General features: G+C 36.8%; 1 long non-coding RNA gene across 1 annotated transcript in view; it reads left to right on the forward strand.

The window, feature by feature from the left end:
* Positions 1-12,483: 12,483 nt before the first annotated feature.
* LOC110742875 overlaps positions 12,484-16,081 on the forward strand; it is a 109,330-nt gene continuing 105,732 nt past the window's right edge. The window contains exon 1 of the long non-coding RNA XR_002521113.2: positions 12,484-14,645. This is a non-coding gene — a long non-coding RNA (uncharacterized LOC110742875). The remainder of the gene's footprint in view (positions 14,646-16,081) is intronic.

A 16,081-nucleotide genomic window follows, 5' to 3' on the forward strand; every position in this document is an offset into this window, starting at 1 on the left:
GTTTAAATTAGCTGGGAACAATTTTTAAAACTTACTAGTTCTAAACTCTTTTCAAACCGTTCTGTGAGTTCTATTTTTCATCATTTCTAAGGATCAAAAAAATTAAAACAACTGACAAATATGTAATGCAAGTTGGTTATATATGACTGGGTGAAAGGGAAGAAAAATAGTTTCCTTACTTCTAGGCTCATGACTGAAAGTCTAATAACAAAAGACAGATTAACAAGAGAAAAGCATACACATTTATTTAATGTAAGTTGTACTTCACATGGCAGCCTTTACAAGGAAAGGAAGACCTGAAGAAGCAGTTAAATTTGTGTATGTTTCAAAGTAGGTTTGATGAAGAATAAATAGTTATGGAGAAACATGATTGGAGGGCAAAAGGGTATGATCTAATGGTAATAAGCTGGGGGAAACACAGCAAGGCCCATTTGTTCAGATTCTTTTTGTACCCCTATGTCTTCAGACACAAGGATATCCCTTTCCTCTAGGTATAGGGTGGCACTTCTCATATGAGGATCTTTTTACTTGCTTCAGGAACAAATTTAAAAATCCTTCTTAGGTTTTATGGCATGCTTCGGGGGGAAAGGCAAAGAGAAGGTGAGAGTAAACTTCCTGCCTCTGCTATTTTCTCAAATGCCATTTTTGGGTAATATTTCCTGAACTCCATCACTAGGTAAGGGCCAGAAATTGTTCCGTAACTTCTTTGATTAAACGAAATTAAGGTAAATATGTGTGTGGGGGGTGGAGGTGTGTGTGTGTGTGTGTGTCTTGGGGAAAGGATAGTAGGAAAGCAGGAGAGAAGAATGATGGGGTCTGGATGTTTCCATATATTTTCATTTCTCCTGAAATACCCTTTCTGTAAACAAGTAGAAGCAACATTAGTTACATGAATATATATATATATGTGTGTGTGTGTGTGTGTGTGTATGTGTGTATATATATGTGTGTGTATATATATGTACACAAACACACGAGTGGACTTCTAGTCTTCTTCCCATCTAAAAGTTACAAAGGGGAAGAATGATGTGTGTTTCCTGGAGTAAAAAAATTATATCAGGGATGCATGAATCAATCAATAGATTTTTCAAAATGATTTCATGGAACTTTTATGCCGACTCATATGCTATAAATATTAGATGTGCCATACAGAAATTGCTTTTTACCCACAGAGATTCACTGACAAATCCAAATCCTTCAGCATGCTAAATGCAGAATTTCTTCAGTGATAAATGTCATTAAATATTGCTCTACCACTTAGTGCTTTCTCAGTCTAAGTGGGAGCTACGCTCTTTAGTAGATATCACAAAAAGAAAAGTTGTCTTTCTTGAAAGGCTCAGTTCTATTTCATGTGATAAAATTAAAAGTTATTTAATTAGAAACCCCACTTAATAGCAATGATTGCCAATTCATTTTAAATAAAAAATTGTATTTTAAATGAAAAAAATATAAATAACAAAGACACAAGAGACCATTCATGAAATTTGGAAATACTTTTGAACATTAAGAATAATTTGTAGACAGCCTTGCAAAGGCTGCCATGTGAAGTACAACTTATATTTCTCCATCAGCATCCAATTATTCCACCTTTTATAACTATCTGTCAACATAAAAGTATAAAATTTATCATATAATCAGGATCACAGTTGTAAAAATAAACCACATGTAGAAATTTTTTCCTTATGTGAGTTAAACTTGTTTGCAGCACAATTTATATAGCATTCTTCTAAACTGTTGAAGTTCTTCAACAGTTGCTTTAACTACAGTGCTTAAGAATTTTAGAGGTGGTAGAAGAAATTTAGTAGAAAGAATGCTGAAATACTCTTTGCCCTTTTCTTTCAGATGAAGACATTTTGGTCACAAGTGAGATATGGTGTCTTGATGTTATCAGTAGTACTACTGCTGATGATTAATATATCTACATTACTCTAATGAAGAAAACACTTTCATTTACATTTCTTATTTGATCTTTACAATAAACTAATGACATAGAGGGGTAGATAAGTAACAATAATATTTATTATTATTGATAAACAAGTAAGGAACTGAAACAGAATTTTAGAGATTCATCCAGGGTCTTATTTTGACAAACAGTAGAGAAGAGACTGACTCATTGACTAGTCTTTTGATTCTCATTCTAGTGTCTTACATCATACTAAGCTGCTAATATAATCGACTTCCAAGTGTAGAGTATCTGCTTTATGGCTTGTTAAAGGGCACTTAGGCACTGCTGATGATTCATTATGATCTTCATTTTAATAACATTGCACAACTTTTAAATGAAAGAAGCATATGAGATAATCTAAGATATTTGCAGTGATTAAGAAAAGAAAGGTAGAGGTTAGAAAAAATTCCAAGACGATGTGGCATTATAAGTCTGGATCATGTACCAGGAGACCATATCAAAGTTAAAGTATTTGGAATTTATATATTTTCATAATTTTATGGAAACCTAAATTACTCTCTTTTTAAAAATTTTCTTCTCTTGCTTTTCTCTCACTAATGTTTTGGAAAAGTTGTTTATGAAATCCTCTTCTAATTTTTCCTTCACTTTCACAGATGAAAGACTTTAACGCTATTATTTCACTACTTTCATCGCTAGCCTGATTAGTGACAGAATACATAATCTGGAAAGGCTAGAAGGGTTGCAAATGATAGGTTCATTTGTCTCTCTCTCTCTCTCTCCATATATATATATATCTTAAAATATATATTTATTATCATTGATAAACAAGGAATTGAAACAGAATTTAAGATATTTGTCTCTGTCTATATATATCTATCTATCTTAAAATATATATTTATTATCACTGATAAGGAATTGAATCAGAGTTTAGGAGATTTGTCTCTCCCTTTCTATATATATCTTAAAATGTATATTTATTATCATTGATTAATAAGGAATTGAAACAGAATTTAAGAGATTTGTCTCTCCACATATATCTCTGAAAATATATTGATAAATCTTACATTCTGTTTCAATTCCTTATCTCTCTATATATCTTAAAATATATATTTATTATCATTGATAAACAAACAAGGAATTGAAACAGGTAATTGAAGAGATTTATCCAGGGTCTCATTTTGAGAAGGAGTAGAGCAGAGACTCATCAACTAGTCTTTTGAATCTAACTCTAGTGTCTTCCATGATGCTAAGCTGCTAATATAGTCAACTTCCAAGTGTACAGTAAAAACAGAGAGTGCTCTGTGTTTTGAAAAGATCATATTATTTCCTTAGGATCGATTCCCAGAAGAATAAGTTAGGGTAGAAAGATATGAATAGTTTTTAGTGATGAAAGTTTTTATCAAATTCTGGTTCAATTTAATTTTCATAGGCAGTGTTTGAATGTACCAATTTCTTTGTGCCTTTGGTATCATCTTCATTATGTTAATGTGCTGGAAAAAATACATTAACTCATTGAGTTAGTTGGCTTTTCCTTTATATTTGTGAGTTTAAACTAATTATTTATTAATCATCAATATTTTCTCTTTTATAATTTCTTTTATGTATTGACTTATTCAACAATACTTATTGAATTTTTATTCTTTGCCAGATACTGCTTGACACTAAGAATTTAAAGTTGAGAAGAAACTCATTACTTTCAAACAGTTTGCAATCTGTTGGGTATAGGAAAGCAAAGGGAGGCAAAAAATAATTTGCGGGTATTCATCTTTTTTCCTGCTATAAATAACTTGTTACTAAGTAGTTCCCATTATCTGACAAAATATAATCCAAGAACTTTCTTTTAGGCATTATTGCAAAGCAAATAAAGCAATACTGTTAAGATGAACTGAAATGATTAAATGAGAATAAAGGTGCTGAGATATAAAGCATTAGATTTTAATGGATAATGTCAAATGAACCATTTAGTAAAACATGAAATACAGAATGACTATATACAATTTAAAAATACAAATGACTAATAATCTCTTCTCTTTTATAAAACTGCCAAGTCTTCTTTTGTGACATTAACTTCTTTATGCACAATTTTCTTTCTTTCCAAAATGCTTCACTACTATCACATCTATTTGAAATAACTACCATCAGCATTCTATTCATTTTATTCAATGATCACTTTCAGGACATTGCAATTTGAAAAGCTAGGATAATTATGTAACATATTTAAGTCTATAGATCTATCTTGGATCACATTGGTGCTAATACTTAACATTTGTATTATTGTTTATGATTTACAAAACACATTCAGTATAAAAATGTCTTGCAATCTGCAGCAAAGCATGGGAGGGAGAGATGATGAGTCAGTCCTCATTCAGAAACATGGTCATGGAAAGAGAGCCAGAAGTCTCTAGCGAGACACACGATCCCCAAAAACCTTTTTGTAAACTTCCTTCCTGCCTATCTTCGGCTCTTTCACCCTAAATATTTCTGTGCCTCACTATTGCTACTTCCTGTTCAATTAACATCTTTCCTATGTGATTGACTAGAACATTTCTACCAATTTCCAAGTTCCATATCTATATCTTTCCAAAATTTTTCTTGTCTCCATCTTTCTTCATATTTTGGACAAATTAATTTCTTATTTTTGTGTTCTCAAAGCATTTTCTAACTCCCATTATGCCATCTACAAGTAGTAATATTGCAATATGTTTTCTGTTCCTCTCTCCCTTTCACCAGGAATTTAGCACCTGGGGGAATATTTGCGGACTGTTAACAGCAGATGTGAATAATTGAACAAATTACACACATTTTGAGTAGTGAATGTTAGGAAAGAGGTGACAGTTTCTTTGGAAATATCTGTAGTGCTGAGTGTACAATCCTGGGGAAGACAGAAAAAGAAAATAACAGAGGGCCAACAATAAGCCTGTTTCAGATCCCATTCAACAAAAGTGTATTTGTTGGAAAATACTAAAGATCTTATTATTATAAAATCCTTTTCATTTTATAAGGAAATGCCACTGTATCAACCTGAGCTCCGGGACATTTTAACATTATTTTCCATAATTTGAAAACTGTGTATAAGGATAAAAATATAAAATACTTTAATTCCCTATAAGAGAAAATCTAGTTCTTTAAATTATTTTTACTGAAGTTACATTTTACAACGGCTCACTTCAACACTGGATGAATAAGATGTTTTGTAAAACTCCGGAAAACATATCATACTTTACACTAGTAAGACTAATAGACTAGATATTGCTGGCAAGATGGACGAATAGGAACAGCTCCCAGCAAGATCAACGCAGAAGGCAGGTGATTTCTGCATTTCCAACAGAGGTACCCAGTTCATCTCACTGGGACTGGTTGGACAGTGGGTGCGGCCCAAGGAGGGCAAGCCGAAGTGCAAGGGGTCAGGGAACTCCTTCTCCCAGCCAAGGGAAGCCATTAGGGACTGTACTGTGCACTCCGGCCCAGATACTGAGCTTTTCCCACCGTCTTCACAACCTGCAGACCAGGAGATTCCTGCTGGTGCCCGCGCCACCAGGGCCCTGGGTTTCCAACACAAAAGTAGGAGGCCATTTGGGCAGGCACCCAGCTAGCCCCAGGACTATATTTCTTTTATTTTCAATACCCCAGTGGCACCTGGAACACCAGCAAGACAGAACCATTCACTCCACTGGAAAGGGGGCTGAAGCCAGAGAGCCAAGTGGTCTGACTCTGTGGGTCCCACCCCCATGGAGCCCAGCAGGCTAAGATCAACAGGTTTGAAATTCTCGCTGCTAGCACAGCAATCTGAACTCGACCTGGGATGCTAGAGCTTGGTGGAGGAGGGGCGTCCACCATTTCTAAGGCTTGACTAGGCGGTTTTACCCTCACAGTGTAAACAAATCCACCTGGAAGTTTGAACTGGGTCGAGCCCACTGCAGCTCAGCGAGGCCACTGCTGCCAGACTGCCTCTCTTAGATTCCCTCCTCTCTGAGCAGGGAATCTCTGAAAAAAAGGCAGCAGCCCCAGTCAGGGACTTATGGATAAAACCCCCACCTCCCTGAGACAGAGCACCTGGGGGAAGGGATGGTTGTGGGCACAGTTTCAGCAGAGTTAAACATCCCTGCCTGACAGCTATGAAGAGAGCAGATCTACCAGCACAGTGTTCCAGCTCTGCTAAGGGACAGACTGCCTCTTCAAGTGGGTCCCTGACCCCTTTGTATCCTGACTGGAAGACACCTCCCAGGAGGGGCTGACTGATGCCTCATACAGAAGAGCTCTGGCTGGCATCTGGCAGGTGCCCCTCTGGGACGAAGCTTCCAGAGGAACAGGTAGCAATCTTTGCTGTTCTGCAGCCTCCACCAGTGATAGCTAGGCAAACAGGGTCTGGAGTGGACCTCCAGAAAACTCCAGCAGACCTGCAGCAGAGAAGCCTGACTGTTAGAAGGAAAACTAACAAACAGAAAGGAATAGTATCAACATCAACGAAAAGGATGCCCATTCAGAGACTCCAGCTAAAGGTCACCGACTTCAAAGACCAAAGGTAGATAAATTCATGAAGATGGGAGAAACCAGCATGAACAGGCTGAAAATTCCAAAATCTTGAATGCCTCTTCTCCTCCAAAGGATCACAACTCCTCACCAGCAAGGGAACAAAACTGGATGGAGAATGAGTTTGACAAATTGACAGAAGAAGGCTTCAGAAGGTGGGTAATAAACTCCTTTGAGCTAAAGGAGCATGTTCTAACCCAATGCAAGGAAGCTAAGAACCTTGAAAAAAGGTTAGACGAATTGCTAACTAGAATAACCAGTTTAGAGAAGAACATAAATGACCTGATGGAGCTGAAAACACAGCACGAGAACTTCGTGAAGCATACACAAGTACCAATAGCTGAATCGATCCAGTGGAAAAAAGGGTATCAGAGATTGAAAATCAACTTAGGCCAGGCGCAGTGGCTCACGCCTATAATCCCAGCACTTGGGGAGACTGAAAGATCTAAAATTGACACCCTAACATCACAATGAAAAGAACTAGAGAAGAGCAAACAAATTCAAAAGCTAGCAGAAGGCAAGAAATAAGATCAGAGCAGAACTGAAAGAGATGAGACATTAAATACCCTTCAAAAAAAAAAAAAAGAATCAATGAATCCAGGAGCTGGTTTTTTGAAAAGATCAACAAAATAGACCACTAGCCAGACTATTAAAGAAGAAAAGAGAGAAGAAGCTAATAGATGCAATAAAAAATGATAAAGGGGATATCACCACCGATCCCACAGAAATACAAACTACCATCAGAGAATACTATAAACACCTCTACAGAAATAAACTAGAAAAGCTAGAAGAAATGGATAATTTCCTGGACACATACACCCTCCAAAGACTAAACCAGGAAGAAGTCGAATCCTTGAATAGACCAATAGCAAGTTCTGAAATTGAGGCAGCAATTAATAGCTTACCAACCAAAAAAAGCCCAGGACCAGACAGATTCACAGCTGAATTCTACCACAGGTACAAAGAGGAGCTGGTACCATTCCTTCTGAAAGTATTCCAAACAATAGAAAAAGAGGGAATCCTCTCTAACTCCTTTTGTGAGGCCAGCATCATCCTAATACCAAAACCTTGCAGAGACACAACAAGAAAAGAAAATTTCAGGCCAATATCCCTGATGAACATTGATGCAAAAATCCTCACTAGAATACTGACAAACTGAATCCAGCAGCATATCAAAAAGCTTATCCACCATGATCAAGTTGGCTTCATCTCAGGGATGCAAGGCTGGTTCAACATATACAAATAAATAAACATAATCCATCACATAAATAGAACCAATGACAAAAATCACATGATTATCTCAACAGATGCAAAAAGGCCTTCGATAAAATTCAACAGCCCTTATGTTAAAAACTGTCAGTAAACTAGGTATTGATGGAACATATTTCAAAATATGAACAGCTATTTATGACAAACCCACAGCCAATATCATACTGAATGGGCAAAAACTGGAAACATTCCCTTTAAAAACCAGTACAAGACAAGGATGACCTCTCTCACCACTCCTGTTCAACATAGTATTAGAAGTTCTGGCCCAGGTAATGAGGCAAGATAAAGCAATAAAGGGTATTCAAATAGAAAAAAAGAAAGTCAAATTGTTTATGTTTGCAGATGACATGATTGTTTAGAAAACCTTATCATGTCAGCCCCAATCTCCTTAAGCTGATAAGCAACTTCACCAAAGTCTCAGGATATAAAATCAATGTGCAAAAATCACAAGCATTCCTATACACCAATAATACACAAACAGAGCCAAATCATGAATGAACTGCCATTCGCAATTGCTATAAAGAGAATAAAATACCTAGGAATACAACTTACAAGAGATGTGAAGAACCTCTTCAAGGAGAACTACCAAAAACTGCTCAAGGAAATAAGAGGACACAAATGGAAAAACATCCCATGCTCATGGGTAGGAGGAATCAATATCATGAAAATGGACATAGTGCCCAGAGTAATTTATAGATTCAATGTTATCACCATCAAGCTACCATTGATTTTCTTCACAGAATTAGAAAAAACTACTTTAAATTTCACACGGAACCAAAAAAGAACCCATATAGCCAAGAAAATCCTAAGCCAAAAGAACAAAGCTGAAGGCATCATGCTACCTGACTTCAAACTATACAAGGCTACAGTAACAAATACAGCATGGTACTGGTACCAAAAAAGATATATAAACCAATGAAACAGAACAGAGGCCTCAGAAATAATGCCATACATCTACAACCATCTGATCTTCGACAAATCTGATAAAAACAGGCAATGGGGAAAGGATTCCCTATTTAATAAATGGTGTTGGCTAGCCATATGCAGAAAGCTGAAACTGGATCCCTTCCTCACACCTTATACAAAAAATAACTCAAGATGGATTAAAGACTTAAATGTAAGATGTAAAACCATAAAAACCCTAGAAGAAAACCTAGGCCATGTCATTCAGGACATAGACACGGGAAAATACTTCATGACTAAAACACCAAAAGCAATGAAAACAAAAGCCAAAATTGACAAATGGGATCTAATTAAACTAAAGAGCTTCTGCACAGCAAAAGAAACTATCACTAAAGTGAACCAGAAACTTACAGAATGGGAGAAAATTTTTGCTATCTATCCATCTGACAAAGGGCTAATATCCAGAAATAGAAGGAACTTAAGCAAATTTACAAGAAAAAAACCAACCCCATCAAAAAGTGGGCAAAGGATATGAACAGACACTTCTCAAAAGAAGACATTTATGCAGCCAACAAACATGAAAAAAAGCTCATCATCACTGGTCATTAGAGAAATGCAAATAAAAAACACAATGAGATACCATCTCACACCAGTTACAATGGCAATCGTTAAAATGTGCAGGAAACAACAGATGCTGGAGAAGGTGTGGAGAAATAAGAATACTTTTACACTGTTGGTGGGAGTGTAAATTAGTTCACCTATTGTGGAAGACAGTGTGGTGATTCCTCAAGGATCTAGAACTAGAAACACCATTTGACCGAACAATCCCATTACTGGGTATATACCCAAAGGATTATAAATCATTCTACTATAAAGACACATGCACACATATGTTTACTGCGGCATTGTTCACAATAGCAAAGACTTGGAAGCAACCCAAATGCCCATCAATGAGAGACTGCATAAAGAAAATGTGGCACATATACACCGTGGAATACTATGCAGCCATAAAAAAGGATGAGTTCATGTCCTTTGCAGGGACATAGATGCAGCTGGAAATCATCATTCTCGGCACACTAACACAAGAACAGAAAACCAAACACTGCATGTTCTCACTCATAAGTGGGAGATGAACAATGAGAACACATGGACTCAGGGAGGGGAACATCACACAGTGGGGCCTACCTGGGGGTGGCGGGCTAGGGAAGGGATAGCACTAGGAGAGAAATACCTAATGTAGATGACAGGTTGATGGGTGCAGCAAACCACCAATGGCATGTGTATACCTATGTAACAAACCTGCACTTTCTACAAATGTACCCCAGAACTGAAAGTATAATAAAAAAACACTAATAGACTAAGTAAGATTATAACTTAGTGTTACTGCTATTAAAGATAACAAGTCAAAATATCATATGCATTTTTTCTAAGAAGAAATGTCTGGACAAAAGTGAAAACAGTACACAATCTCTTATCAAATATGCTGGGGGCCAGATGTATTTTAGAATGTAATATAGTTTGGATTTTGAAAAGATAGGATATTGATGATACCTAGTATTGCCTAATACCTCAAAGGGGCCTGGAGCAACATTCCATAATCAAGCATGTTAACATTTCTTCAGTGAAACATTAAGATTTAAAGTAAGTAATATAAATAAAAACTAAACAGTCTTTCTCCCTTTTCTTCTGGTCAAGGTTTGCAGTTGGATGAATAAAGAAAACAGTCTCAGTTTTCAGACCTCCTTTGAATATTAATGTTGCAGATAAGGGATTGTGAACTTGTACTGTTTTTGAGTGTATAATATAGGCTACATCGAGGTCTAAACAAAGAATAGTGGACCATAGTTCCTGAACTTACATATATCAAAAATCTATATTTACAAACTTCTATGCATCACATTGAACATATTTGTAGTTTTTGAAAACTAAACTTGAGTGAAAGAACTTTGCATGCATAAAAATGTCTGTCTGCAAGAGCTCATAGAACATTTATATACATTGATCCTGTATTTGTGCATAATATGAACATCAATATATTATTAGAAGACCTACAAATTGTAAAGATAACATCTTTTATCACATTAGATATGAAACTAGGAATTTAAAAAAGAAACTATAAAAACTAACAAAATTTCTGCGCTTTTAACATTAAAATAGTAATAGTAATAGTAATAATAACTATCTCCATAATAGTCATTATGTCAAAGAGGCAATAACATCTAAAATCACAAATTTAGAAAAAAATAAAACCCTGCATATATAAAATATATATATGAGATATAGTGATACAGTAAAATTAGAGAGTAGAAGAAAAGATATAGGCTAAATGTCACTTATGAAAAAATACTAGATAAATTAAGTAAATATTCCACTCAAGAAAGAAAATAAAGTGAACTTAGCTTTAAGTAAGAAAAGGATGGAATCAGTAAAGATGAAAAATTAGATCATTATAGAACTAGAAATACCATTTAACCCAGCCATCCCATTACTGGGTATATACCCAAAGGATTATAAATCATGCTGCTATAAAGACACATGCACACATATGTTCACTGCGGCACTATTCACAATAGCAAAGACTTGGAATCAACTCAAATGTCCATCAGTGACAGACTGGATTAAGAAAATGTGGCACATATACACCATGGAATACTATGCAGCCATAAAAAAGGATGAGTTAATGTCCTTTGTAGGTACATGGATGCAGCTGGAAACCATCATTCTCAGCAAACTATCACAAGAACAGAAAACCAAACACTGCATGTTCTCACTCATAGGTGGGAATTGAACAAAGAGAACACTTGGACACAGGAAGGGGAACATCACACACCAGGGCCTGTTGGGGGGTGGGGGGAGGGATAGCGTTAGGATATACACCTAATGTAAATGACGAGTTAATGGGTGCAGCACACCAACATAGCACATGTATACATATGTAACCAACCTGTAGGTTGTGCACATGTACCCTAGAACTTAAAGTATAATAAAAAATAATAATTAAAAAAAGAAAAATTAGGTCATTAAATCAACTATTAAACAAACCAAAAGAAGTTTCTTTTCGTGAATGAATAGTAAAAGAAATTATTTGAAAACCTATGTAAAAATAAAGGAATACAAATACACAAAATAAGATAGAAAATGGGAGACAGTTCTGTGGAAATTGAACTACAAAAGCTTGGTTTCTAAAATCTATAAAAATATATTTGAAAGCACATAGAATGATTTTCTAGCAAAATATTAAAACTAACTTCAGAAGAATTAGAAATTCTAACCAAACTGGTTATTACAAAAAGGAATTGAGAACATAATCAAATAATTGCAATTTCCCTCAAAATGCCAGGCATGATGAATTGTATAAAATATTAAAGGAAAAAAATTCCTAGGCTGTTTAAACCATCCCAAAGCATAAAAAGAAGAAAAACTTCCAGATTATTTTAATGAAAAAAATATATATTATATAAACATCACAAAAATAGAATAAAACAAAAACTAGGGTAATTTCATTTACATATGTTAATGAAAACAATGCTAATTAAAATACCAGAAACAAAAATCATATGGAACATAATCAAGCAAGGTTAATTGTTGAGATGCAAATGTGGTTCAATGTTAACAATTCAATTTACTAATAGGCCAAATGAGAAAATTCATAATATGCAAGGACATTTCCTAACATTCAACATGATTTGCATTCTTCCTAACTTGTAAATCTATAATTTCTTAATACATAATTGCAAATATTTAGTGATTAAAATATTGGAAACATTTGTCTTACAATTGGCAACAAGAGAAGAATGTGTAATATTTATTTAATATTTTTATGGCTTTACTTGCAGGTACAATTTAAAAAAGATGAAACAATTAAAATTAGAAAGGAAGATTCTACTTTTGACTAAAAGGAAGTAATAAAGACCAGAGTTACTCTGTTGTCTTGTGATGGACACACCCTAGGTTTACTACCAATAAATCATGTTATTTTCCTCCCCTTGAGTCCATACTGGACCTGTGATCTGCTTCAACTGAATAGAGCATGGGAAAGATAAAGGGATTTTACAGATAGAGTTAAGGTTCTAAGTCAATTGAGTCTGAGTGAATCAAAAAGGAGATTGTCATGGCTGGACTTGACTTTATAAAGTTGCCCGAGAAGTAATGTTGCAAGAGGAACTCATAGCAAGGAACTGCAGGTGACTTCTAGGAGCTGAAAGCAGCCCTTGGATGAGAGATGGAAGAAAATAGGGCTCTCAGCCCTACAGCTGCAAGGAATTGAATTCCACCAACAACAACATGAGCTTGGAAGAAGACACCCAGTTCCAGAAGAGAACTCAGTTCTGCCCAACACCTTGACTTCAAGCATGGGAGACCTTGACCACAGAACCCTATTATGCCATACCTGGACTCTTGGCCCATGGAAACTGTGAGATAATACATGTATGTGTTGTTTCAAGCTACTAACTTTGTGGTAACATGTTGCACAGCAATAGAAACTAATAAACACTTCAAATAACTAGAAAACCAGACAAAATATATGAAATAGTTTAACTGCCTGGACAACAAGCAATACACAGGAATGTGATTCCCACAGTAAGGGAAATAAAATGAGCCTTGTAATTTCACCAGCTTTCTGCCTAGAGTCAGTATCTAGGCTCCAGTGCAGGGAAGAAAAAATTTAAACAGGTGGTTGCAGTTTCCCTGAATTAAGGAGACAAATCAGAGTTCAGGGAGGCTAATAGAGCTGGATTTTACAGGGTACAGTACTGAGGGGAAATTATTGCTAAAGAGCTCTGAATATTTGCAGAGGTCTTTCTGAATATTCGGCTAAATACTAATGTGCCCACACAGACCTAGTCATAGTTTGTGCTCCATGGTAGAAAGACCTTCTAATACATGGGCATTGGGTAGAATCTTCAGCAGGGCATCGCGTTAGGAGTGGGGCCAAATTAACCCTAGAATAATGGCTGCTCTGGACCTGCCCTCCAAAGATTTAAAGCAAGCCTTGAAAGCTTTTTACCTATTTTAATCAAATGCCTACCAAAACAAAACCCAAAACTATCTTAAGAAATACAACAAAATGCAGCAATTAACCATGTAAAAATAACAATATCTGGCTTCCAATAAAAAATTACCAGATAGGTAAAGAAGCAAGAAAATACATTCCATAATTAGGAGAGAAATTAGTAATAGAAACCAACCAGAGCATCTGGCGTCTCCTAAGGGTCCCCGGGTCGGCTTCCGCGGTCTCCATGACGGCGGCCGTGTTCTCGGGATGCGCCTTCACTGCCTTCGGGCCTGCGCTCGCCCCCTACGTCTTCACCATCGCCACCGAGCCGTTGCGCGCTGAGTCATCATCTTGCTGCACGTGTTCAGGGGCATTGCATTTTTTGATAGCTGTGAGAAGAAAAAGTGGTACATCCTTCTTATAGTTCTCCTGACCCATCTGCTGGTGTCAGCCCACACCTGCGACAAAGTCTTCATTATGGAATAAACCTGGTGTCGGCATTTGTAATTCTGGTGCTCATGGGCATCTGGGTATTCTTTTTTTGCTGAAGGCAGCTGCCGAAATCTGAAACTCTGCCTAATCTGCCAAGACAAGGACTTTCTTCTTTACAACCAGCGCTCCAGATAACCTCTGGGAACCAGTACTTCCCAAACTGCAGACTACATCTTTAGAGGAAGCACAACTGTGCCTTTTTCTAAAAATCCCTTTTTCTGGTGGAATTGAGAAAAAACAAAACTATCCAGATACGAGTTCCATTCACTTGGCTTTCACGCAACCGCTCTCCAAAAGGGATGCCTCAGTGGTGTGTGTCCTGGATGAACGAGAATCACCTGGGGCAATGTAAAGCCTACTGATTATGGGCTCCACCTTCCAGAGTTAATTGGCCTGGACACACAGCGAGTTTTAAAAGCCTCCCAGGTGATTCTGATGTGCAGCCAGGCGGAGAACCACTGGTTTGGTATTCAAATAGGAGCTCCCTGAGAATACGACAAGTGAATGACAATCTGATGTTTGTCTCCTAACCCAACTTGTGCTGAGCAAGTAAGTGTCGGAATGTCAAATCCTGGTTAGCTTTTATCTTTGTAAGTTCTGAAGTCACTAAAGGCTAAAGGGCTGTCGCCTCTGTTAACTGTTTTCGTGTACTTCACTAGCACCATCTTAGAGCACCGTAGGCTGGGCTTCTAAATGCAATCATAAATTACACTGACCGACTATGGTAATTTAGCCAAAGTAAGACACTGATTAAGCCGTATTTTTCTGAAGTTCTTCCATACTGATTAAGCCGTATTTTTCTGAAGTTCTTCCATACTGATTAAGCCGTATTTTTCTGAAGTTCTTCCATTCCAGGTTCTGCTTTCTGAGGCATTACATTCTTTTTGGGTATAGATTACATTTTATTAACAAAAAATGATTGTTTCCGACTTCCTGGGGAAGGTATTCTAAAATCAAGAATTTTTATGTAATGTCTGTAAGTCGTTCCCCTGTTTAAAGCCTTCCATGGACTCTGCCCTAAGGCTGTTTGGCTGCAGCGTTCACCACCTGAGTGCAAATTGCTGGGCTAGATGAGGTGAAGTGTATTGTTTTATCTCTGAGCAGCTTCGCAGGTTGCTGAGTGATGTGTCCTGGGACAGGCTTCATTGGAGCTAGTGGAAGTATAAGCAGAAGCACGAGAAAATGAGCCAAAAGGGTGTTGTTGACACTTTCATTTGCTCCTGTGATAGTAACACTTCCACCTAAATGGTTTAATGTAAAATTGGAAATAGATCTTAAACTGCCAAATCTCACACTGTTGCACAATCCGTATGATCTTTAGATCTAGTCAATGTCTCTGGGTTTTGGTAGCAGATACAGCATTCCCTTTACCGGAATACCCAACGTGTTCTTTCAGCTTCCAGACAGCCCCTTTGATTTCCTTTATAAAGGGAAAATGCCAGCATGTTGTGCCTTTACTATTAGAAATTGTTCCCAGTTGATGTCTTTTGGGGAGCTGGTAGCATGAAATGCAAATGACCTGTACATTAAAGTGATGTCTCAGTGAATACCATACATGCAGTAGAACATTCAAAAGAGAGGAGCAGCAATGCTGAGGGGCTAGGGGAGTGACAGTGGCAGGACAGATGGGTGGGTTTGACAGATTGTGGTGGGAAGAAAAATGAACATGCCTAAAACACACGTGGCCAGTATTTTGGGCTAGCCACACATCATTCCAGAGACCAAAACCTTACTCATGAACTAGACCTTTTTCGATATCAGTGAACTCCCATGTTTTAAATATTAGAATGTTTAGAGATAAAATAGAGATTACAGAGATAAAAGAAGAGTAGGGCTTCCAGCAATTCTGTAAACCGTCTGATAGGCAATTGTGGTTATTCCCCTAAAGTTTACTTCAGCACTAACACCAGAGCTTCCGCTGGAGTTTGCAGTTTTCCAGCTTTATATAAGATTTTTCTTTGACTGGAAGAGTCAAGGATATAAAG

This window comes from Papio anubis, chromosome 4 (genome assembly GCF_008728515.1).
Source record: "Papio anubis isolate 15944 chromosome 4, Panubis1.0, whole genome shotgun sequence".
Lineage (NCBI taxonomy): Eukaryota > Metazoa > Chordata > Mammalia > Primates > Cercopithecidae > Papio > Papio anubis.